Raw genomic sequence first — 24,077 nt, forward strand, 5'->3', positions numbered from 1 at the left:
TAACCTGTATCTGTTCCTACTGCAACATATCCCACAGCACCTTCCCATGCAACCGCAGAAGGTGCAACACCTGCCCCTTTACTTCCCTTCTCCTCACCATCCAAGGGCCCAAACACTCCTTTCAAGGGAAACAGCATTTCATTTACACTTCCCTCAATTTAGTCTACTGCATTCACTGCTCCCAATGCGGTTTCCTCTTCATTGGAGAGACCAAACATAGACTGGGTGACCGCTTTGCAGAACACCTTCGGTCTGTCCACAAGCATGACCCAGACCTCCCTGTCGCTTGCCATTTCAACACCCCACCCTGCTCTCACACCCACATGTCCGTCCTTGGCCTGCTGCAATGTTCCAGTGAAGCTCAACGCAAACTGGAGGAACAGCACCTCATCTTCTGACTAGGCACTTTACAGCCTTCCGGACTTAACATTGAGTTCAACAATTTTAGATCACGAACTCTCTCCTCCATCCCCACCCCCTTTCCAATCCCCCTTTTTTCCAATAATTTATATAGATTTTTATTTTCCCACCTATTTCCATTATTTTTAAATATATTCCCATCCATTGTTTTATCTCTACCTTTTAGCCTATTTCGATCCCTTCCCCCCACCCCACCCCCACTAGGGCTATCTGTACCTTGCTCGTCCTGCTTTCTACCCTTAATTAACACATTCCTTTAGCTAATATCACCACCTTCAACACCTCTTTGTCTTTTTGTCTATGACATCTTTTGGTAAATCTATTAAAACAATTATGCTCTCCATGGGTCTCAGTGTAATTGTTCTCCACATGTGCCTGCAGAATGGAATTATAATTATGATGACTGTTGAGGATATCCCTGATCGCCAACCAACCTCATACACAACTGGCAGTCATCATAGCTGGTGTGGTTGAATTCCCGAGTGACGTGCAGGTTTAAGGTGTTTGCCATCATGTGTTAGCTGGACAATTATTGAATGTAAACATATTCTTTTAATAGCATTGTGGGGCTTTCAATACCGCTTGCTTTTTATCAATTGCTCCTTTCATGTGTGGGAACTGGAATGCTTATTCTCATCAGTGACTTTCTGTGTACAATGGTGTGTTGCTGCATGATGAATCTGACAATGACCACTCAAAACTGCCTGCCAGGGCCCGGAGGCAAGTAAATACATGGTAGTTGTCACAGTTACAAACAGTGCTATTCTTCTGGAGAAATAGCTCCTGATTGTCAACCAGATCTTCAAGCTTCTTAATAGTTTTGCAGGAGAAATGAAATGCTCTGAGGTAATAGTGGGTTGAGAAATGTAAATGATATCTTCCATGGTCTCTATATCCCATATACCTAGGCATCTACATATTGAATACAAATGTAATCCGTGATGTCTTGTTTCAAGTGCATCCAAGCTATACTCTTCCAGATCCCTCTCCTGATCCTCTTCATAACACATGAGTAAAAGGACTCACAACCCAGAACATACTTTCTCTCTACTCTCAAAACCTGGCAGGAAAAACCTTTAGAGGAATTCCAGAGAACCATCCAACAATTACTCTGAAGGCAAAGTTTATATAGTCACCGCCTCCTCCGTGCAATATCCACAACTTGAGATACCTCTCTACAGACTGCACTGCCACTTGTATAGCGCTGGCTTTAATTAAAGGCCACAGCTGGAGCAGAAGTTGGGGGAAAGGGGATGGAGAAGATTTACATGTGTTCATATGAGCTCCAGGTCAACACGCCTGTGGGTTTTCAGGAGGACAATCTTCCTGGTGCAACTTACTGGTGTGAGATCAAATATAGACAGTAACATACAGCTCTGCAAGCATTCCAAAGTAGAAAATGTTCTGGTCCCGGCTACGAAGATCAACGAGAGCAGTGAGAACATAACTTTGATAATCAAGCAGATGGTTACATGTAAAACTAAGGTACCGCTAATTATTTTCAATGACCACATCAGCAAACCATGGCCGGAGCTGTCTAATTCCATTCACACTGGAAAACACAATTAAAAGAAAATCATCTGTGTTATGAATTCCAGCCTTCTCCACTTTTTTGACCACCATCTGGAGCTGCACCATGACATGTGGCAGAAGGTAATTAAGCACCATTAGCTGCTGCCTGCGAATTAGGTTGCACAGCTGGTGCTCAGATACAGACTGAAGAGATGTAAATGACACTTGGCTTTCAGGTTGGACTTTAAGAAGAGTGGTAGGTGAGCTCAGGAAAGGATTAGAGGAGCACAGGTTAATTAGCAGGATTGTAGAACATGCTAGGACACAAATGGTGTAATGTCAGTAAGACGATCAGACTTGGTGTTTGTGCCAAGTGTGCATGGCGACAGGTAGCAGGCTAATAATTGAGCTAGAAAACAGTTACAGAGGAAACTGAAAAGACAACGTGATGGGAGTGAAGAGGGTAGAGAATTTAGTGACATTGAATCCAATAATGTTCTCTGTGCAACATCGTTATGTCCCGGCTTAATGATCTTCCTCTTTGCTCCCGTGAAACAAAAGATACTGTCTGGAAATCAAATAAGTTTTGAATGTCATAAACCACGGTTTGTTAGTTAGTTTCAATTTACATGAATCAGGGCACACCCCCCCCTCCCCTCCCCTCCTCCCTTAGCAGATTCATTCATGCCCCAGGCAGCCATATGGTACAGGCAAGCAATTGGAGAAGTGAGGTGCCTACCCAACAGGCAGGATATTCCCACCCTTCCACCTGCTCACTCCATGTGTGTCAGAGTCCCCGATCCGATTACCTGAACTGCCTCTGTAAATCTCTTTGCGTTCTGTGTTCTGAAACCACCGTGTTATATTGATTCATAAAAAGTCCAGTTTCACAGGTGGGGCGGGTGAAAGCAACACTCAAAAGTGTCCTCTGAATCGCATAGCCAAGAGATCGACACAGAGCAACACCTTTTTTAGGGAGGCATGTAGGGCACTGGGAAAGACATCAATACAAATCATCCAAGTAATGGGAAGTTTGGAAAAAAGAGAAAGGACTTGCATTTATATAGTGCTTTTCATAAACAGTGCATGTCTCAAAGTGCTTTACAGCCAATGAAGAACATTTTGAAGTCTAATCATCGCTATAATGTTGGAAACGCAGCAGCCAATTTGCACTCAGAATAATCCCACAAATGGCAACGTGATACTCACCAGATCATCTGCTTTTGGTGATGTTGATTGAGGGATAAAAATTGGCCAGGACACTGGGTTAACTCTGCTGCTTATCTTCGAAATGGTGCCATGGGATCTTTTACGTTCACACAAGCAGGCAGATAGGGCCTTAGTTTAATGTCTCATCAGAAAGACAGCACCTCCAACAGTGCGACACACCCTCAGTACTGCACTGGCGTGTCAGCCTTGAGTTTTGTGCTGAAACTGGAGTGGGACTCGAGCTTTGTGATTTAGCGTGTTAGCAAAAGCTGAGCCACAGAGACAGAATAACTAAACAGCAGAAGAAGCTTCAAAGTAACAAAAGCTCACCGGAAAGAAAGGGTTATGCTTTTATTTAGCACCATTCATGTCTCCAGGATGTCTGAGTGCAATTCACTGCCTGAGAAGTACTTCAGAATGCTGCAATGTAGGCAAACGCTGGTGCCTATTTATGCACAACATGGTCCGACAAACATTGCAGAGAATAAACACCAGCTTGGACTGGTTGGGATGAATAACCTCCTTCCTCTGTTATAATTCCTACCTAATTATAATTATAAGCATGATTCTAAGAGAGAGAATATCGTCATTGCGTTATAGGAATCCCATCCTTAATAATTCCAGTAAAGAGAGAACTTTCAGTAGATCCCAACCAAGGGGTGGATTCCAGGTTTAGTCACAGCAATGAAGCTGTACAGTTCCAATAATATGGGGGCCCTTCTGAATCAAAGTTATAGGCACACCACTGGGAGTGAGTAACACTTTCTGCCATCACATGGAAGGATGGTAGCGCTAGAAGAAAAGCAACACATGGAAACGTTCGAGTGGATTAACCTAAAGGATTAGATTCCGTAGCGGAGAGGGCTTTGAAGTCCGTGAAATTAAAGATAGATCAAAAAGAGTTGATCAAGCTGATGGACTGCAGCAGTCAACCCTGCTCACAGATAATAAATCTGCGACTGCCTGATAACTCCTTGGCTAAGTCATTTGATGATCTATGAAAGATTTTAAAGATCATTTCACTCGAAAGTTGCTGGTTAATGCTGTATGTTTTGAAGTAGAGCAGAGTCAGTCAAAGAGAGCTCAGCATTTCCCGAGGGTCTAAGAGGAGAGGCAGGGGTCAGGGGTAGGAGTATTGTGGAGGTGAAGTGAAGCAGACTTGGTGGCAGACTGAATATTGGGGGCAAGGTTACCTCAGAACCAGTCAGACCAACAATGTGTGCAGCACTGGATTTACAGGCGAGGCCTGAGCCTTCTGACAGAGTCATACATACCGAGGGAGTGCTGCTATCACAGTTTGCACCTTACAGATCAGAAATTAAACTGAAGCTCTGTCTGCCCTCTCAGGTGGATGAAAGCGCGGCGCTATTTTGAAGAAAAGCAGCGATCCATCAAATAGAATTGTTGGAGTGGACAGGCTGGTCTGTACCTTTAGCTCCACCTGCGTTTGAAGAAATATACCTGTGGCAGGTTATCCTAATCTTGAAGGGAAGTGATGAGAATTGCTGTCAGCATGGAGGCCGGTGATAAAGAAAGGAACAGGAGCAGGCAATAGTGAGCCAAATCCTGGCTGATTATTTCTAGTGGTGAAGTAATAATCATTCAACAATTTGCTAGCTGTGATGAAAATTCATGTTGCCGTCCTTGTAAGGAAATCTATTGGCCTTGAAATTCTGCAGCAGTTTAAAAGGCTGGTGGTTTAAAGGGGAATGAATCATGTTTGTTTCCAAGAATTCTCAATGGAAACCCCCAGCACCCAAGGGAATGGTTGAAGGGAGTGGCTGCAAAAGGACAGAGGGGAGATATTGCCTCTTCACTGACAGCACCTAGCAGACGCGGTTAAAGGGCACCGAGGAATTTTGGGTGTGAGGGGCACCTTCCCCAAATGCTTGCAGTAAATTCTCTAAAGGAGGAGGCTGTGAAGCAGCCAATTGCAATGATCTAGGTGAGGGAGGCACAGAGTCACAGATGAGAAAGAGAACAACATTTACAATATGGAGCCAAGGAAGGTGGATGGAGTTAGGACGAAGATCGGCCATGATCGCATTGAATGGAGGAACAGGCTCAAAGAGCTGCATGTCCTCCTGCTGTTCCCGTGTTTTCCATGGGCAGAATGTTCCGTTCGTTGGGTGGGCGCGCGCCTGACCTGAACAAGCGTGAAATGACGCGCGATGACATTGGGTGAGCGTCCCGCCATCATCGCGTGATATTTCGGTCAGCGGGCGTGTGCAGGGGTCTGCAGCGTGCCTGCCAACAATTAACAGGACTATTAAGGGCAATAAAGGTTTAATTCATTGAACTTTTTTGCTGCCTGTCTAACCTTATAGTTGGTGGGCAGGTGAAAGTGCCAAGCGGCCTTTGGGTTTTTTGCGAAACCTCATTCAAAGCCCTCTCCGCTACGGAATCTAATCCTTTAGGTTAATCCACTCAAACATTTCCATGTGTTGCTTTTCTTCTAGCGCTACCATCCTTCCATGTGATGGCAGAAAGTGTTACTCACTCCCAGTGGTGTGCCTATAACTTTGATTCAGAAGGGCCCCCATATTATTGGAACTGTACAGCTTCATTGCTGTGACTAAACCTGGAATCCACCCCTTGGTTGGGATCTACTGAAAGTTCTCTCTTTACTGGAATTATTAAGGATGGGATTCCTATAACGCAATGACGATATTCTCTCTCTTAGAATCATGCTTATAATTATAATTAGGTAGGAATTATAACAGAGGAAGGAGGTTATTCATCCCAACCAGTCCAAGCTGGTGTTTATTCTCTGCAATGTTTGTCGGACCATGTTGTGCATAAATAGGCTCCGGTGTTTGCCTACATTGCAGCATTCTGAAGTACTTCTCAGGCAGTGAATTGCACTCAGACATCCTGGAGACATGAATGGTGCTAAATAAAAGCATAACCCTTTCTTTCCGGTGAGCTTTTGTTACTTTGAAGCTTTTTCTGCTGTTTAGTTATTCTGTCTCTGTGGCTCAGCTTTTGCTAACACGCTAAATCACAAAGCTCAAGTCCCACTCTAGTTTCAGCACAAAACTCAAGGCTGACACGCCAGTGCAGTACTGAGGGTGTGTCGCACTGTTGGAGGTGCTGTCTTTCTGATGAGACATTAAACTAAGGCCCTATCTGCCTGCTTGTGTGAACATAAAAGATCCCATGGCACCATTTCGAAGATAAGCAGCAGAGTTAACCCGGTGTCCTGGCCAATTTTTATCCCTCAATCAACATCACCAAAAGCAGATGATCTGGTGAGTATCACGTTGCCATTTGTGGGATTATTCTGAGTGCAAATTGGCTGCTGCGTTTCCAACATTATAGCAATGATTAGACTTCAAAATGTTCTTCATTGGCTGTAAAGCACTTTGAGACATGCACTGTTTATGAAAAGCGCTATATAAATGCAAGTCCTTTCTCTTTTTTCCAAATTTCCCATTACTTGGATGATTTGTATTGATGTCTTTCCCAGTGCCCTACATGCCTCCCTAAAAAAGGTGTTGCTCTGTGTCGATCTCTTGGCTATGCGATTCAGAGGACACTTTTGAGTGTTGCTTTCACCCGCCCCACCTGTGAAACTGGACTTTTTATGAATCTATATAACATGGTGGTTTCAGAACACAGAACGCAAAGAGATTTACAGAGGCAGTTCAGGTAATCGGATCGGGGACTCTGACACACATGGAGTGAGCAGGTGGAAGGGTGGGAATATCCTGCCTGTTGGGTAGGCACCTCACTTCTCCAATTGCTTGCCTGTACCATATGGCTGCCTGGGGCATGAATGAATCTGCTAAGGGAGGAGGGGAGGGGAGGGGGAGTGTGCCCTGATTCATGTAAATTGAAACTAACAAACCGTGGTTTATGACATTCAAAACTTACTTGATTTCCATAGATCATCAAATGACTTAGCCAAGGGGTTATCAGGCAGTAGCAGATTTATTATCTGTGAGCAGGGTTGACTGCTGCAGTCCATCAGCTTGATCAAACTCTTTTTGTTCTATCTTTAATTTCACGGACTTCAAAGCCCTCTCCGCTACGGAATCTAATCCTTTAGGTTAATCCACTCGAACGTTTCCATGTGTTGCTTTTCTTCTAGCGCTACCATCCTTCCATGTGATGGCAGAAAGTGTTACTCACTCCCAGTAGTCTGCCTATAACTTTGATTCAGAAGGGCCCCCATATTATTGGAACTGTACAGCTTCATTGCTGTGACTAAACCTGGAATCCGCCCCTTGGTTGGGATCTACTGAAAGTTCTCTCTTTACTGGAATTATTAAGGATGGGATTCCTATATCGCAATGACGATATTCTCTCTCTTAGAGGCATGCTTATAATTATAATTAGGTAGGAATTATAACAGAGAAAGGAGGTTATTCATCCCAACCAGTCCAAGCTGGTGTTTATTCTCTGCAATGTTTGTCGGACCATGTTGTGTATAAATAGGCACCAGCGTTTGCCTACATTGCAGAATTCTAAAGTACTTCACAGGCAGTGAATTGCATTCAGACATGCTGGAGACATGAATGGTGCTATATAAAAGCATAACCCTTTCTTTCCGGTGAGCTTTTATCACTTTGAAGCTTCTTCTGCTGTTTACTTATACTTAGTCTCTGTGGCTCAGCTTTTGCTAACACGCTAAATCACAAAGCTCAAGTCCCACTCTAGTTTCAGCACAAAACTCAAGACTGACACTCCAGTGCAGTACTGAGGGTGTGCCGCACTGTTGGAGGTGCTATCTTTCAGATGAGACATTAAACTGAGGCCCAATCTGCCTGCTTGTGTGAATATAAAAGATCCCATGGCACCATTTCGAAGATAAGCAGCAGAGTTAACCCGGTGTCTCAGGGAGCTTTTCCTGCGCGCACCTGTGTGAATTTCCATGCTCGGTCTCCCACACAGACAGCGCTGAGCACTGCAGCATGCGTTTCACGCTGGGCGGGCCTTAATTGACCTGCCAGCATGAAATCGGGGTCGTGGCCCCATCATGGGCAACAGTTGGCTTCCCAACCGCTCCCGCTCGCCCCCACCGAGACCGCTCGACGAGGGCAAGATTCTGCCCCATGGTTCATGGACTCGGCATTCACCTGCAAGAAGATTGCATTGTGAGGAGCTGGCAGGGACTCAATGGGTGAATGGCCTCTTTCTGTGTCATTAATGACTCTAAGACTCTAAGTGTATGTCTGAGGCAAACACTTTCATCTCAAGTAGCTGCATGTTGAATGCAGACTCATAATTAGCACTTCGGAGTATCTTCCACACCATCAGAAGAAAGCCCATTTTAAGCCACCAAGGGGAAGACAAATATTAAAAGCTTTGGCAAGTCTAGCTTGACTGTAGAACAGCTTCCAGGAAGAGGTATTTGTGTGCTGCGTACAGCTTGTCTCATCTATATTATGGATAGCAGGAGGCCAGTTACGTTGTAACTCCCAAGATCTTCGACCTTCCAGCATTTCACCAGTAGCTTGTGGGAAAAAGGGAAACATCACAAGGAGCTTGTGTGCAGCAGCCAGTTTTTCAGTCTTGGACTCATTGCCATCATCCTCTTTAGGATGTGCCCAATCCTCCTCATTCAGCTGCTACACAGTCATTGTCAGAGCAATATCCAACAATGTAAAGCACCATCATTATAATAGGACACTTGCAGAGCTGGCCAAGCAGTGAAACTGATATGCTCAATTTGTGGAGGCGTTGCTTCATTATACTTTCAGTCAGCTGAAATGAATAGGTTTTACACTGGTGTCAAGAACAGTTGCTCAAACGGACACCCCCTGTGCTCCTAGAATCCATCAGTCTAACCTAGATGCTCCTTAGAATAATGATGGCACCATCGACTATATAATATAGATACACTGCAAGCTGTTTCAGAATGCCTGACATCCACCTGTGTGACATATTCCTCATGTCTGTTAAGTAAACTGGACTCCTTCTGTAGTAATTATAGTTTTGATAAATGTAGGTCTGTAGCTTTAAGAATAATCCTGTGTTGTACGATCACATAATCTGTATAAACCAATAAGTTGGCAGCGTGTGGAACCTTGAGGAGGGAGCTCTTCTTTAGTTATAAGTTAGGTGCACACATGTAGTTGCTGCTGCTGTCTTGTAAATAAAGTTCAATGTTTCCACAAAGAAAAGTTACCTGGAAAAACAACTCTATAACAAACTGGTGACGAGGATAAATCAGATCCAGTGCTGTCCCTCACCCAGCAATTGTGAGCATCTAAGATAATTTAAAAGAAAGGAAGATATACTCATCTGAAATGCCACAGTTTGGCAGAATCAATCCCTTTGAACCAGCCACAGGTGACTGTCTCAATATATAGAATGTCTTGCGTTATACTTTCAAGCCAACAAAATCACGGGGGATGAAAAGAGGTGAGCAATTCTCTTGAGTATTTGTGGGAATAAAACCTACAGTTTAATTTGAAGCTTGATGGCCCCCAGTGCCCCTGTTTCAAAGACCCTCAGTGAATTAGTAGACCTCATTAAGGGACATTTCCAACCCAATGCAGAGGTTCAGGTTCAATTCATGGAATAGACCCTGGGGGTGACCGTTGCTACCTATGTGGCAATATTAAAACAACTAACAGAATATTATGATTTTGGTGAAACCCTGAATGACAGGCTCAGGGATCATTTGGTCTGCAGCATGAAAGAGGATGCTATACAGTAAAGATTGCTGGCTAAAGTAGATCTTGATTTTAAGAAATAGCACTTGCAATGGAAAGAGCTGTGAGGGATTCACAAGTGATTCAAGGTGCTCAAAATGGCGCCATTCTCCTAGTTGGGTGGGAACGGTCGGATGAAACTGGTGCAAAAAGCTGGGACTCCACTGCAAAGCGGGAAACAGCCCCCGCTAACCGAAAGGTTAGCGGAAACAGCTTAGCAACAAAGTCGAAAACTAATTTTTATCGACAAGGAAACAATCAATGATTGGCAATTTTAAAAAGTGGAGTGTTAATTTTGTCACAAAAGTGGGCACATATTGAAACACTGCAAAGTGTGATTTAAACAGGCTTCCAGGCCACAAATGAAATCTAATGAAGAATATAGTGTGGAAGAGCCAGATACAACCAATTCTGTCATTTATTCCTTATTCAACCTGAAAGTTGGGAAGACAGAGCCAATTACTGTCACAGTGTGAGTGAATGGTAAACTCTTAAAAGGGAATTAGACACGGGTGCTTCTGTAGTAGAGGAACACACTTTCAGATATTTAAATAAAGGTGATCAACAATTAAATTTGGACAAATTTCTGCCAAGTTGAAAATGTACACAGACGAAGAAATCCAGGTAAAAGGTATCAGCAGAGCAACTGTTCATTATAGACACCAAACAGCACAATTACCAGTGATGGTGGTAGAAGGTGAAGGACCAAGCCTTCCAAGTCATGATTGGAAAGAGATTAAATTAAACTGGCCCAGAATCTTCCAGTTGCAAGCAGGAAGACTGCCAGAGCTACTAAGAAAAATGACATCGTATTCAAGGATGACCTGGGAAATATCCAAGGCCTACAGGCCAAGGTTTACGTGGACCCAGAAGCAACTCCTCACTTCTTAAAAGCAAGACCGATGCCATACGCCCTGAGAGGGAAGGCTGACGCTGGGTTGGACTGGCTAGAGGGGCTGGGTGTCATGAAAGAGGCTCAGTTCTCAGAGCGGACAATACCCATAGTTGCTGTCCTCAAACCAGACCAGACCATCTAGATCTGTAGGGACTATAAAGCAACGGTCAACAGAGTAGCCAAACTGGACAGGTACCCTATTCCTCAGATTGAAGACTTCCATGCCAAACTAGCAGGAGGGACAATGTATACAAAGCTTGACATGAGTCACGTATATCAGCAACTGGAACTGGATGATGCTTCCCAAGAATTTGTGACCATAAACACCCACAAAGGGTTATATCAACACATTCGGTGTTGCTTTGGCCTGTGCCATTTTTCAGAGGACGATGGAGAGTTTGCTACAAGGACTGTCTCAAGTTGTGATCTATCTGGATGATGTACTAATAATCGATTATTGGAAAAGGAACACTTGGCTAATCTAGAGGAAGTCCTGAAACAATTTTTTAGAAGCAAGAGTGCACTTAAAGAAGAAAAAATGCACTTTTCAAGCAAATGAGGTTATTTATTTGGACCACCTGATACATGCCCAAGGGTTACACCCTGTTGAAGAGAAGGTTAAAGCAATCAGAGAGGCACCTGCACTTAACAACTTCTCTGAACTTAGATAATTTTTAGGGATGGTAAATAATTATGGCCTATTTCTATCAAATTTATCCACAATTCTAGCCTCTCTACAGACACTGCTAAAGAAAAACTAGCGTTGGTTTTGGGAGTCACCCCAAGAAGGAGCCTTCATGAAAGTAAAACAGCTCTTGTACCCTTCATATTGGTTAGTGCACTACGCCCTGACAAAGGAATTGGTGCTAACCTCCCGCTATGGGGTGGGAGTGTTATTATCTCACAAGATGGATGAAGGGACAGAGAGGCCAATAGGTCAAGTATCCAGGACACTTACCAGAGCTCAAAAAGGATATTCTCAGATCGAAAAGGAAGATCTGTCAATTATTTTTGGTGTAAAAAAATTCCACTAATAGCACATGGACGACATTTCATGATAGTATCAGACCACAAACCCCTTTTGGGCTTGTTAAGTGAGGAAAAAGCTATTGTACCCATAGCTTCTGCACGAATTCAAAGATGGGGCCTAATTTTGGTGGCATATAAGTACACCTTTGTTCATAGACCAGGGATTCATATCACAAATGCCGATGCCCTAAGTCACATTCCTTTGCAAGAGAACGATGACCATGACTCAATTCCCCAAGAGCTTGTATTAGTGATGAATTTCCTGGATTCCTCACCAGTCTGTGCCAGGCAGATAAGAAACTGGATGACTCGTGATCCAGTCCTGGCTCGAGTGAGAGACCAAGTGTTAGACAGTTGGTCCCAGAGACCAGCCTCTGATGAATTGAAGCCATTTTTCAACCAAAGACACGAGATGAGCAGCAAGATGGTACTCTATTATGGAGTGCACAAGTGGTTGTTCCTTCACAAGGAAGGGAAACACTCTTGGTGGAGTTACACAGTGCGCATCCAGGAATCTCCAGAATAAAGACGATAGCGCGAAGTTATCTTTGATGGCTGGGAATGGACAGCGAAATTGAGAAGTTGGTAAAACACTGTACGCAATGCCAACAGCTACGAAAGTTGCTGGTGGCAACTCCATTACACCTATGAGAGTGGCCTGGTAGACCCTGGGTGAGAATGCAAATAGATTGCATCGGTCCTTTGCTTGGAACCACGTTTCTACTAATTACAGATACTCATTCCAAGTGGTTAGACATTTATGAGGTTCAGTCGCCAACGTCAGGTATAGAAAAACTATGTCAAAGCTTTTGTATCCATGGATTGCCCAGAGGTAATCATCTCAGATAATGGTATTGCATTTACTAGCGCTGAGTTTCAACAATTTGTCAGCATCAATGATATCAACCGCGTGAAGACTGCACCATACCATCCACCATCGAATGGACTGGTGGAAAGAGCAGGATAAACTTTTAAGGCAGGAGCGATAAAGTTAACAGGTGGATCGTCGGAAGCTAAACTTGCCCATTTTCTATTTCACTACAGAACAACACCCCCCCACACCCACACACTACAACAGGAGCAATTGATTCAGAATTACTGATGAGGCACCATCTTTGATCAAGACTAAGCCTGATACTTCCCAATTTGGAGGGGAAGGTGGAGCAAAGTCAAGGGAACCAAAAAGTGACACATAATTTGCAAAGCCATGAGCGACAATTTACTATTAGAGAAGCAGCGTATGTAAGGAATTTCGATAAAGTAAGCTCTGTGACCGGACTACTGTCATACCACGTGAAAGTGGAGGGCCAGATCACCCGTAAGCATGTGGATCATTTAAGAAGAAGGGAGATACCCCAACAAAATGATGTTCCACCTGTAACCATTGCTGAACTTGTGGTTCGTGTTGAACTTGCTCAACTAAGGATAGACATGCCTGATGTCTCTGTCGGAGTGGAAGACACTGAACTGCCTGTGCCTAATGGGGTACCTGATGTTAATGCGGGTTCCAGAGAATGTGGTTTCTGCAAATGAATCTGAAGTCATGGAGCTACGATGTTCCACATGGATCAGGAAACCACCTGAAAGACTGAACTTGTAATTTCATGACCTATGTAAATATGTAATGTCATTATCCTTGTAAATACAACATGTACAGAAAAGTTAAAGGGGGAGGAGTGTAGTAATTATAGTTTTGATAAACGTAGGACTGTAGCTTTAAGAATAATCCTGTGTTTTAAGATCACATGATCCATGTGAACCAATGGGTTAGCAGCACAGGGAACCTTGAGGAGGGTGTTCTTCTTTAGTTGTAGAGTTAGATGCTCGTGTGTAGTTGCTGCTGCTGTCTTGTAAATAAAGTTCAATGTTTCTACCAAAAAAAGTTGCCTAGAAAATCAACTCTATAACACTTTCCTATTTCTAAAAGTCATTGCTTTGGTGGGAGGAGGCCCAATGGACACATGGACACCATCGAAGATTCCACCTCCACTCAAGAAACCAGGAACTCTGGAAAAATGTTCTTCAACTATTTGGAATAGTGATCATATCATCAGCATTGGAAAACAAGTGAGCTGCTGTCTGCAGTTAGTGAGCTGACTGATTTGGCAGATACCACCTCCAGCAGTGTGAAAAGAGCCAGCTCTACTTAAAGGACTGGAGAGCTCCATTGGCATGTGCTACTGCCTAAATAAAAATCACATACACAGGAGTACGTGCATGAGAAGGTCCACTGATCAAAATTGCTAACCTTTCTGCAGTAACTAGAAAAGTAATTACCCACTGCCAAACGGGGTCAGGTAGAATGTGAAGTGGCTATTCGATTATTATAAACCCAGATCATAGGGAGCATATCAAAACTTTCATTTATCTAAGACCTTTCACAAACTCAGCTCATTTCAGTTAAGTACTTTTGAACTTAATAACTGTTGTAAATGTAGGAAAAACAGCAGCCAATTTGCGCACAGTGAGATCCCACAGACAGTAATGAGATGGTTACCATATCATCTATCTTAGTGATGTTGGCTGAGAGATAAATATCAGCCACAACACTGGAGAGAATTGCCCTGTTCTTCTCCAAATGGTTTTAAGGGATCTTTAATATCTAAGAGTGCAGGCACAGCCTTCCTCTAGTGGGTCATCCAAAAGAAAGCAATTCCAATACCCCCTCAGCACTGAGTTGAAGTGTCAATCTGGATTATGTGCTCAAATCTCCACAATGGAACTTGAACACAAAGCTCACTGACTTAGAAGTAAGACTGTAAGAAGTAAGAGGGACCAGGAAAGTGACAAGAGCTCAGCTAGAAAAGAGACAGTAACAGTGGTGAGATATGGTGAGTGGAGTGGTTGTAACAGCGCCAAATGCTCAGTGAGTGGAGGGGCTGTAACAGCGCCAAATGCTCAGTGAGTGGAGGGGCTGTAACAGCGCCAAATGCTCAGTGAGTGGAGGGGCTGTAACAGCACCAAATGCTCAGTGAGTGGAGGGGCTGTAACAGCGCCAAATGCTCAGTGAGTGGAGGGGCTATAACAGCGCCAAATGCTCAGTGAGTGGAGGGGCTGTAACAGCGCCAAATGCTCAGTGAGTGGAGGGGCTGTAACAGCAGCGAATATTCAGTGAGTGGAGTGGCTATAACAGTGGCGAATGTTCTGTGAGTGGAGTGGTTATAACAGTGGTGAGAGTTGGGTGAGCAGAGGGGCTCTACTAGGAGCTGTGGAACCTGTGGACAATTAGAGACATGTCTGGAAACAAAAATTGAAGTGTGACATCAGAGGAAAATCGTATGTTGTTTGGCTGGTGGGTATTGCTGCTTAGGGACTGCGTCTAAACAGCTAGGAAATTAAAAATGATAGAACTATTAAGTATTAATAGTAGGTAACAAGTGAGTAGCTGGTTAGTATTATGTTTTATCCCTTAACTACTATATAAAAAAATGATAGGACTGCTCAAACCTCTAGAATGCACATCCTGTGCTATGTGGGAACTCAGGATCCTTCTTGTGTCTTGGATAAGCATTGTGCAGGGAGTGCTGTCAGCTGCAGCAGATTGAGCTCCCAGTTTTGGAACTTGAGCAGCAGCTGGCATCACTGCAGCTCATCTGTGAGGTTGAGAGCTTCATGGACAGCACATTTATAGATGTGGTCACCCCACATGCAGGGATTGAGGGAATAGATGACCACTAGACAGTCAAAAAGGAACAGGCCGTTGGTGCACCAATCCCTTGAGTGCATCCCACTGTCCAACCAGAATTCAGTTCTGAATACCGATGAGAGTGATGGTTCATTTGGGGAGTGCAGCCAGGTCCAAGACCATAGCACCACAGGTGGCTCAGCTGTAGAGCTGGGTACAAGGAAGACTGAAAGAGCAATAGTAATAGATGATTTGATAGTTAGAGGAATAGATAGATACGAATGCAGGATGGTGTCGGGCTCAAGGATGTCACTGCCGAGTATGCTTAGAGGAGAGGGTGAACAGCCAGCAGCCATGGTCCATATTGGTATGAATGACATTGGCAGTAAGAGAGATATGATTCTGCAGTCAGAATTTAGGGAGCTAGGCAGGAAATTAGCAAGCAGAACCTTCAAAGTAGTAATCTTCAGATTACTCCCAGTAACACAGTAACGATAGTACAGGAGGGAGGGATTTAGATCCTTGGGACATTGGGACCAGCTCTGAGGGAGATGGGACCTGTATAGGCTGGGTGGGTTACACCTAAATAGAGCTGGGATGGTGTTCCTTGCAAAGTGTTTTGCTAGTCCTTTAGCAGAAGGTTTAAACTAACTTAGCAAATGAGTATAGGAATAGGAGGATTTTAGGGGGAGATGGTGGCGTTGTAATGTCACTGGCCTAGTAACCCAGAGGCCCAGGCTAATACTCTGGGGACACAGGTTCAAATCCCACCATAGCAGCTGGTGGAATTTAAATTCAATTAATAAATCTGGAATTGAAAGCTACTATCAGTAATGGTAACCATGACAACTTTCATCAATTGCTGTAAAACCCCATCTGGTTCACCATGCCCTTTAGAGAAGGAAATCTGCTGTCCTTACCTGGTCTGGCCTGGTGTGCCTCAGCAATGTGGTTGACTCTTAACTGCCCTCTGAAATGGCCTAGTAAGCCTCTCAGTTAATGGGCAATTAGGGATGGACAACAAATGCTGGCCTTGCCAGCAATGCCCACATCCCATGAAAGAATCAATAAAAGCAGGTGAATGTCTGGCAGGAAAGATAGTGCAGGAGGGAGGGATTTCGATTCTTGGGACAACGGGATTGGGATCAGCTCTTAGGGAGATGGGACCTGTATAGGCTGGGTGGGTTGTGCCTAAATAGAGCTGGGATGGAGTCCCTTGCAAGGGGTTTTGCTAGTCCTTTCGGAGAAGGTTTAAACTAACTTGGCAGGGGTGTGGCAACCAAAAGATAATATCAGAGAGGAAGACCAAGGTGCACAGAGTACTAGGAAACGGGAAGTGTAAGGGAGAAAGTAATAAAGTCTAAATCAGGGTTATTGTGCATGTATGTGAATGAGTGTGGTAAATAAGATTGGTGAATTACAGGCACAGTTTGCCTAGTGGGAATACAACATGTGGTTATAACAGTGACCTGGCTCAAAGAGGGAGTAACTGAGTGTTAAATAGCCCTGGAGACAAGGTGCTCAGGAAAGATAGGGAGAAAAGGGGGAGGGGTGGCAGTGTTGATTAAGGAGAGCTTTGCAGTGCTGGGGAAAGAGGATGTCCCATAGGAGTCAGTGACAGAATCCATTTGCCTAGAGCTAAGGAGCAAAAAAGGTGCAATTGCATTACTCGGTGTAGTCTATAGGCCACCAACTAGTGAGAAAGATGTCGAGGAACAATTTGGAAGGAAATTAGAGAGAAGTGTTATTATAATAGTGGGTTTTAATTATCCAAATATAGACTGGGATTAGTGTTTTTTTAATTCATTCACGGGATGTGGGCATCTCAGGCTGGGCCAGCATGTATTGCCCATTCCCAATTGCCCTTGAGAAGGGGGTGGTGAGCTGCCTTCTTGAACCACTGCAGTCCGTGTGGTGTAGGTACACCCACAGTGCTGTTAAGGAGGGAGCTCCAGGATTTTGACCCAGTGGCAGTGAAGGAACAGCGACATATTTCCAAGTCAGGATGGTGAGTGGCTTGAAGGGGAACTTCCAGGTGGTTGTGTTCGATCCTTTCACAGCTTATAGGTGGTGGACAAGCTTTGCGGAGTCAGGAGGTGGGTTACTCACCGTACGATTCCTAGTCTCTGACCTGCTCTTGTAGCCACAGTATTTATATGACTAGTCCAGCTCAGTTTCTGGTTAATGGTAACCCCAGGATGTTGACAGTGGGGAATTCAGAGATGATAATACCATTGAATGTCAAGGGGTGATGGTTGGATTCTCTCTTGTTGGAGATGGTCATTGCCTGGCACTTGTGCAATGCATTTGTTACTTGCCACTTGTCAACCCAAGCCTGGATATTGTCCAGTGCTTGCTGCATTTGGACATCGACTGTTTCAGTTTCTAAGGAGTCCCGAACAGTGCTGAACGCAGTGTAATCATCAGCGAATATCCCCACTTCTGACCTTATGATGGAAGGAAGGTCATTGATGAAGCAGCTGAAGATGGTTGGGCCAAGGACACTACCCTGAGGAACTCCTGCAGTGATGTCCTGGAGCTGAGATGACTGACCTCTAACAACCACAACCATCTTCCTTCGTGCTAGATATAACTCCAACCAGCAGAGAGTTTTCCCCAATTCCCATTGACTCCAGTTTTTCTAGGGCTCCTTGATGCCACACTCAGTCAAATGTGGTTTTGATGTCAAAGGCAGTCACTTTCACCTCACCACTGGGGTTCAGCTCTTTTGTCCATGTTTGAACCAAGGCTCTAATGAGGTCAGGAGCTGAGTGTAAAGGGCAGTGACGGGAAGAGTTTCTAGAGTGTGTTCAGGAGAGTTTTCTACAACAGTATTTCCAGTGCAATTCTTGGGATTGAGTTGGGCCAATTGGATCACATAGTCAGTAGGAGAACGTTTAGGAGACAGTGATCATTGTATTATAAGGTTTAGGTTGACTCTGGAAAAGGACAAAGAACAATGCAGAGTAAGAATAATTAACTGGGGAAAAGCCAACTTCAATGGGATAAGAAGGATCTGGGCCGAATAAATTGTAATCAAAGGTTGGCAGGAAAAACAGTAGCTAAACAATGGGCTACCTTTAAAGAAGAAATAGTTCGAGCACAGTCAAGCATATTCCCTCTAAAAGGAAAGGTAGGACAAACAAATCCAAAGCTCTCTGGATGACAAAAGAGATACAAATTAAGACAAAGAAGAAAAATATGTGCTTATGACAGGTATAAAGTAGAAAATGCAATTGAGAACCAGGCTGAATAAAGAAGGCTCAGAGCAGGGGTGAAAAAGCAAAAAAGAGAAGCAAAGAGGGAGTATCAAAAGAGACTGGCAGCCAACATAGAAGGAAATCGCAAAGTCTTTTATAGGCATATAAATAGGAAAATGGTGGGAAAAGGAGGAGTGCGACTGAATAGGGATCGAAAAGGGGATTTACACATGGAAGAAGCGGGCTGGATGAGATGCATCCAAGTATACTGAGAGATGTGAGAGTGGAAATTGCAGAGGCACTGGCTGTAATTTTCCAGCCATCCTTAGACTCAGGGGTGATGCCAGAGGATGGAGAAGAGAAGCCCAGCAACTACAGGCCAGTCAGTTCAACTTCAGCGGTGGGGAAACTCTTAGAAACAAAAATTCAAGACAGAATTAATAGACATGTGGACAAACGTAGGTTAATTAAAGAAAGCCAGCCTGGATTTCTTAAGGGAAAGTCATGTTTAACTAACTTGCTGGAATTTATTGAAGTGGTAACAGAGAGGGTTGATGAGGGCAACACAGTTGAGGTGGTGTACATGGATTTCTGAAAGGTGTTTGATACAGTGCCACACAACAGACTGGTGAGTAAAGTTATAGCTCATGGAATAAAGGGGAGAGTAGCAACATGGATACAAAATTGGCTGGAGTGCAGGAAACAATGTTGCAGGTTAATGGATGTTTTCAGGCTGCAGGAAGGTTTGTAGTAGCGTTCCCCAGGGGTTAGCATTGGGACCCTTGCTTTTCCCGATATGTATCGATAACCTAGGCTTTGGTGTACAGAGCACAATTTCAAAGTTTGTGGATGATATGAAACTTGGAAGCATTTTGAGCTGTGAGGAGGATAGCGTAAAACTTCAAAAGAACATAGACAAGTTAGTGGCGTGGGCGGGCAATTGGTCGATGAAGTTCAATGTGACATGATTCATTTGGTAGGAAGAACATCAAGAGACAGTATAAAATAAAAGGGTACAATTCTAAAGGGGGTGCAAGAGCAGAGGGACCTGCACGTATGCACATCAGCCAGTGAAGGTGACAGGACAGATTGAGAGGGCAGTTAATAAAACATATAGTATCCTAGGTTTTATTAAGAGGGGCATAGAGTACACGAGCAAGGGAGTTACGTTGAACTTATATTAGACACTAGTTCAACCTCAGCTGGAGTATTATGTCCAGTTCTGCTCATTCAGAGAGCCAGTGCAGACATGATGGGCTGAAAGGCCTCCTTCTGTGCTGTAACATATCTGTGATTCCGTGACTGCTACCAGCTGAGCCAACACGGACACCCACTCCCAATACAAATCATTGACTTTGCTCCGTTTTCATGCAGCACATTCTGCAGCACATACTCAACTCTCTGATACTCCACATCTTCAAGAACATATCAAAGAATGGTAGCATTACCTCCTTCAGTAGGTTCCCTTAGCTGAAGGTAAATGAGATTTAGTGATGTAGCTTTATATATTCAAGCCTTAAAATCCCATTGGAACCTCCTGACTTTTCTACCGGGATTAAGCAGAACATCAGAGCTCCCAGCAAAACAGTATTAGCTGCTGAAAATGACCGTTTATGCCTTTCTCTGACAGGATTCGCTAGAGTCACACAGGACAGCAGGGAAACCCACAAAGTTACAAGATCGGAAAGAATTTCTTGCAGCGGATGTGCCTAATCCCCATGGGCAGGTGTTACCTGATGGTAATCTGCGTAACTGTATGATGGCGAACTCCCATAAGACCATAAGGTGTAGGAGCAGAAGTAGGCCATTCGGACCATCGAGTCTGCTCTGCCATTCAATGAGATCATGGCTGATCTGACAATCCTCAAATGCACTTTCCTGCCTTTTCCCCATAACCCTCGATTCCCTTACCGATTGAAAATCTATCTCAGCCTTGAATATACTTAACGACTCAGCCTCAACAGCCCTCGATGGTAAAGAATTCCACAGATTCACTACCCTCTGAGAGAAGAAATTCCTCCTCATCTCTGTCTCAACTGGGCAACCCCTTACTCTGAGATTATACCCTCTGGTCCTAGACTCTCCCACAAGGGGAAACAACCTCTCAGCATTGACCCTGTCAAGCCCTCAAGAATCTTATATGTTTCAATAAGGTCACCTCTCATTCTTCTAAATGCCGATGAGTACAGGCCCAACGTACTCAAGCTCTCCTCATAAGAAATCCCTCCATACCTGGTATAAACCTCGTGAACCTTTTCTGGACTGTTTCCAATGCCAGAATATGTTTCCTTAGATAAGGGCACCAAACCTGTTCATGTTATTCTAGGTGTGATCTAACTAGTGCCTTGTATTGTTTTACCAAGACTTCCCTATTTTTATACTCCATTCCCTTTGAAATAAAGGCCAACATTGCATTTGCCTTACCTATCACCTGTTGAACTTGTATGCTAGCTTTTTGTGATTCATGCACAAGGACTCCCAAATCCCTCTATGCTGCAGCCTTCTGCAGTCTTTCTCCATTTAAATAATATTCAGCTCCTCTATTCTTCCTGCCAAAGTGCATAACCTCACATTTTCCCACATTATATTCCATCTGCCAAGTTTTTGCCCACTCACTTAACCTGTTTATATCCTTCTGTAGACTCTTTGTGTCATCCTCACCACTTGCCTTCCCACCTATTTGTGTCATCTTCAAACTTGGCAATAGCACATTCACTTCTCTCATCCAAGTCATTGATATATATTATAAATAATTGTGGCCCCATCACTGATCCCTGTGGCACTCCATTAGCTGCAGGTTGCCATCCTGAAAATGCCCCTCTTATCCCAACTCTTGGTCTTCTATTAGTAAGCCAATCGTCTATCCATGCTAATATACTACCCCCAACACCCAACTGGGGATCAGTTGGCCAAGATCATTCATCAGTGTTCTTACAGCTTTACTTGTTCAATGAGGGTTTGCTGGGAATAGCAGTGATCTTTAATGAGCCTTCAGAAGTCCACAGACAGTGCTTCCAAGTATGGAAAACAATCAGTCATTCAAACGCTTCTAAAAGTCTGCCCAGATACCAATCAATGGGAGAAGACAGTGCCTGGGATTTTGAGCAGAATTCTCAGTAACATCCTTGTTTCAGTAACAAAGGTGGACTGAGCTCATTGTCAGGTATTGTGTTGCACATTCCCAAATATCAATTTGGGAATATTGATAAAATTCCTACCCATTTCAATCTGAATGGCAAATGCTAGTTAGATGAATACAGAATTGGTGAGAATTTTAGCCTTTTCAATGGTTTCAGAAGTTTGTTGATCATGTGTTGTGTCATAAAGTTTATCTTCATTTGCAATTTAGATTTATGACTGTACCCGAGTGTTGCGATAAAAGGCCACCCACCAAATTGTATCCATTCCTGGCTTGTGGGCTTCACAGCAAGGTCAATATTTATTGCCCATCCCTTGTTCCCTTAACAACGAGTGGCTTGTAGGCCAACAACAGCGAAAGAAACTTGCATTCATAATGCCACCCCACCCAACCACACTGCCCCGCCCCCCCCACCCCCATCCACCCCCACCCACCCCCCACCTCCTCTGAACATAGCGAAACAGCTCAAGAGCTTTGCAGGAGCAATAGCAACAAACCTTGATACTGAGTCACATATGAAGATATTAGGGTAGTTGATCAAAAACTAATTCAGTGAGCAGTTAAAAGTCATTGCCAAAATAATAAGATATTATAATGTTTAGGAGGGACTGGAAGCATTTTGAATGATTACAGATAATGATAATAGCAATGAAGAACATTAAGTTAATTTTTTATTTTATTATGATCCAGCTCAATGATTATGGAATAGGTTAATGAGTACATTCACAGAGCCATGGAAGAAAATATATTTTAAATTGCAAAGAAAACATTAGGAAGATATTTCAGAGTTGCAATGTTTCTAGGATCAGTGGAGCACTATTATATTTTCATTGCAAACATCTCTTTCTCAGCCAGTCCATGAATTATATTATATTCCAGAGGTATGACTTGGGACTGTACTGATGAAACATAAAGAAATCACTCCATAAGCAGAAAGAAATGCTGATACCTAGCAGTGTGAGTACATAATGATCAAGTCGGATGTGTGTCTCTACCTGAGAAATCATCTCTTTTATGTGCCCAATGGATTTGTATCACAAGCCATTAAAGAGTTGGGTGAAGGAAGCCTATCCTATACAGGGCCTGACCATTAAAGAGTTGGGTGAAGGAAGCCTCTCCTATACAGGGCCTGACCATTAAAGAGTTGGGTGAAGGAAGCCTCTCCTATACAGGGTCTGACCATTAAAGAGTTGGGTGAAGGAAGCCTCTCCTATACAGGGCCTGACCATTAAAGAGTTGGGTGAAGGAAGCCTCTCCTATACAGGGCCTGACTATTAAAGAGTTGGGTGAAGGAAGCCTAACCTATACAGGGCCTGACCATTAAAGAGTTGGGTGAAGGAAGCCTCTCCTATACAGGGCCTGACCATTAAAAAGTTGGGTGAAGGAAGCCTCTCCTATACAGGGCCTGACCATTAAAGAGTTGGGTGAAGGAAGCCTATCCTACACAGGGCCTGACCATTTAGGTCAGAAAAGCAGAACTACTTGCAAATTGAAAAGGAAGCAATGACAATAGCCTAGCAGAAAAATTTCATCAGTAGTTGCTTGGGAGGAATTTTAAGCTATTAACTGATCATTAAGTGTCCACACTGATCGAAGAAGGTGACAACTGTGCTATCAGCTTCAAAATTACATTGCTGGCTTCTTCAGCTGTGTGCATCCCGATGCATGATTTTGCGGAGCCACAGTGTAAGCATGTGTAAAAACTGGAAAAACTCAGCAGGTCTGGCAACATCTGTGGAGAGAGGAACAGAGTTAATGTTTCAAGTCAAATATGACTCTTCTTTGGAACTCGGTATCAAAACTTTTTTTTACGCAGTGAGTGGTTAGGGATTGGAATGCCCCGCCTGAGACTGTGGTGGAGGCAGGTTCAATTGGAGCATTCAAAAGGGAATTAGACTGTTAGCTGAAAATGAAGAATGTGTAGGGCTAAGAAGAGTAGGTGGGGAATGGTACTAGGTGAGTTGCTCGTTCGGAGAGCTTGTGCAGGCACGATGGGCCGAATGGCCTCCTTCTGCACCATAACAATTCTGTGAGAAATTGGAGTGAATAATCCAGGCAGACACTTCAGTGCAGTACTGAGGTGTTAAACTGAGCCCGCGTCTACCCTCTCAAGCAAATGTAAGAGGTCCCTTGGTGCTACCTGGACAAGAGTAGGTGATTTTTCCTGGAATCCTGACCAACATTTGTCTATCAACTAACATCACTAAAATGGATTGATCTACACAGCACAAAACTATTCCGAAGCAAATCAGAAGCCCATTTTAGAACAGTACAGAGGAGGCCATTTGGCCTATCCTTTGACAGCACCTTCCAAATTCACAAGCCTCGTCCACCTAGAGGGATATGGGCAGCAGATAGATGGGAACACCACCACCTGCAAGTTCCC

The sequence above is a fragment of the Carcharodon carcharias genome, chromosome 15 (genome assembly GCF_017639515.1).
Source record: "Carcharodon carcharias isolate sCarCar2 chromosome 15, sCarCar2.pri, whole genome shotgun sequence".
Classification (NCBI taxonomy): domain Eukaryota; kingdom Metazoa; phylum Chordata; class Chondrichthyes; order Lamniformes; family Lamnidae; genus Carcharodon; species Carcharodon carcharias.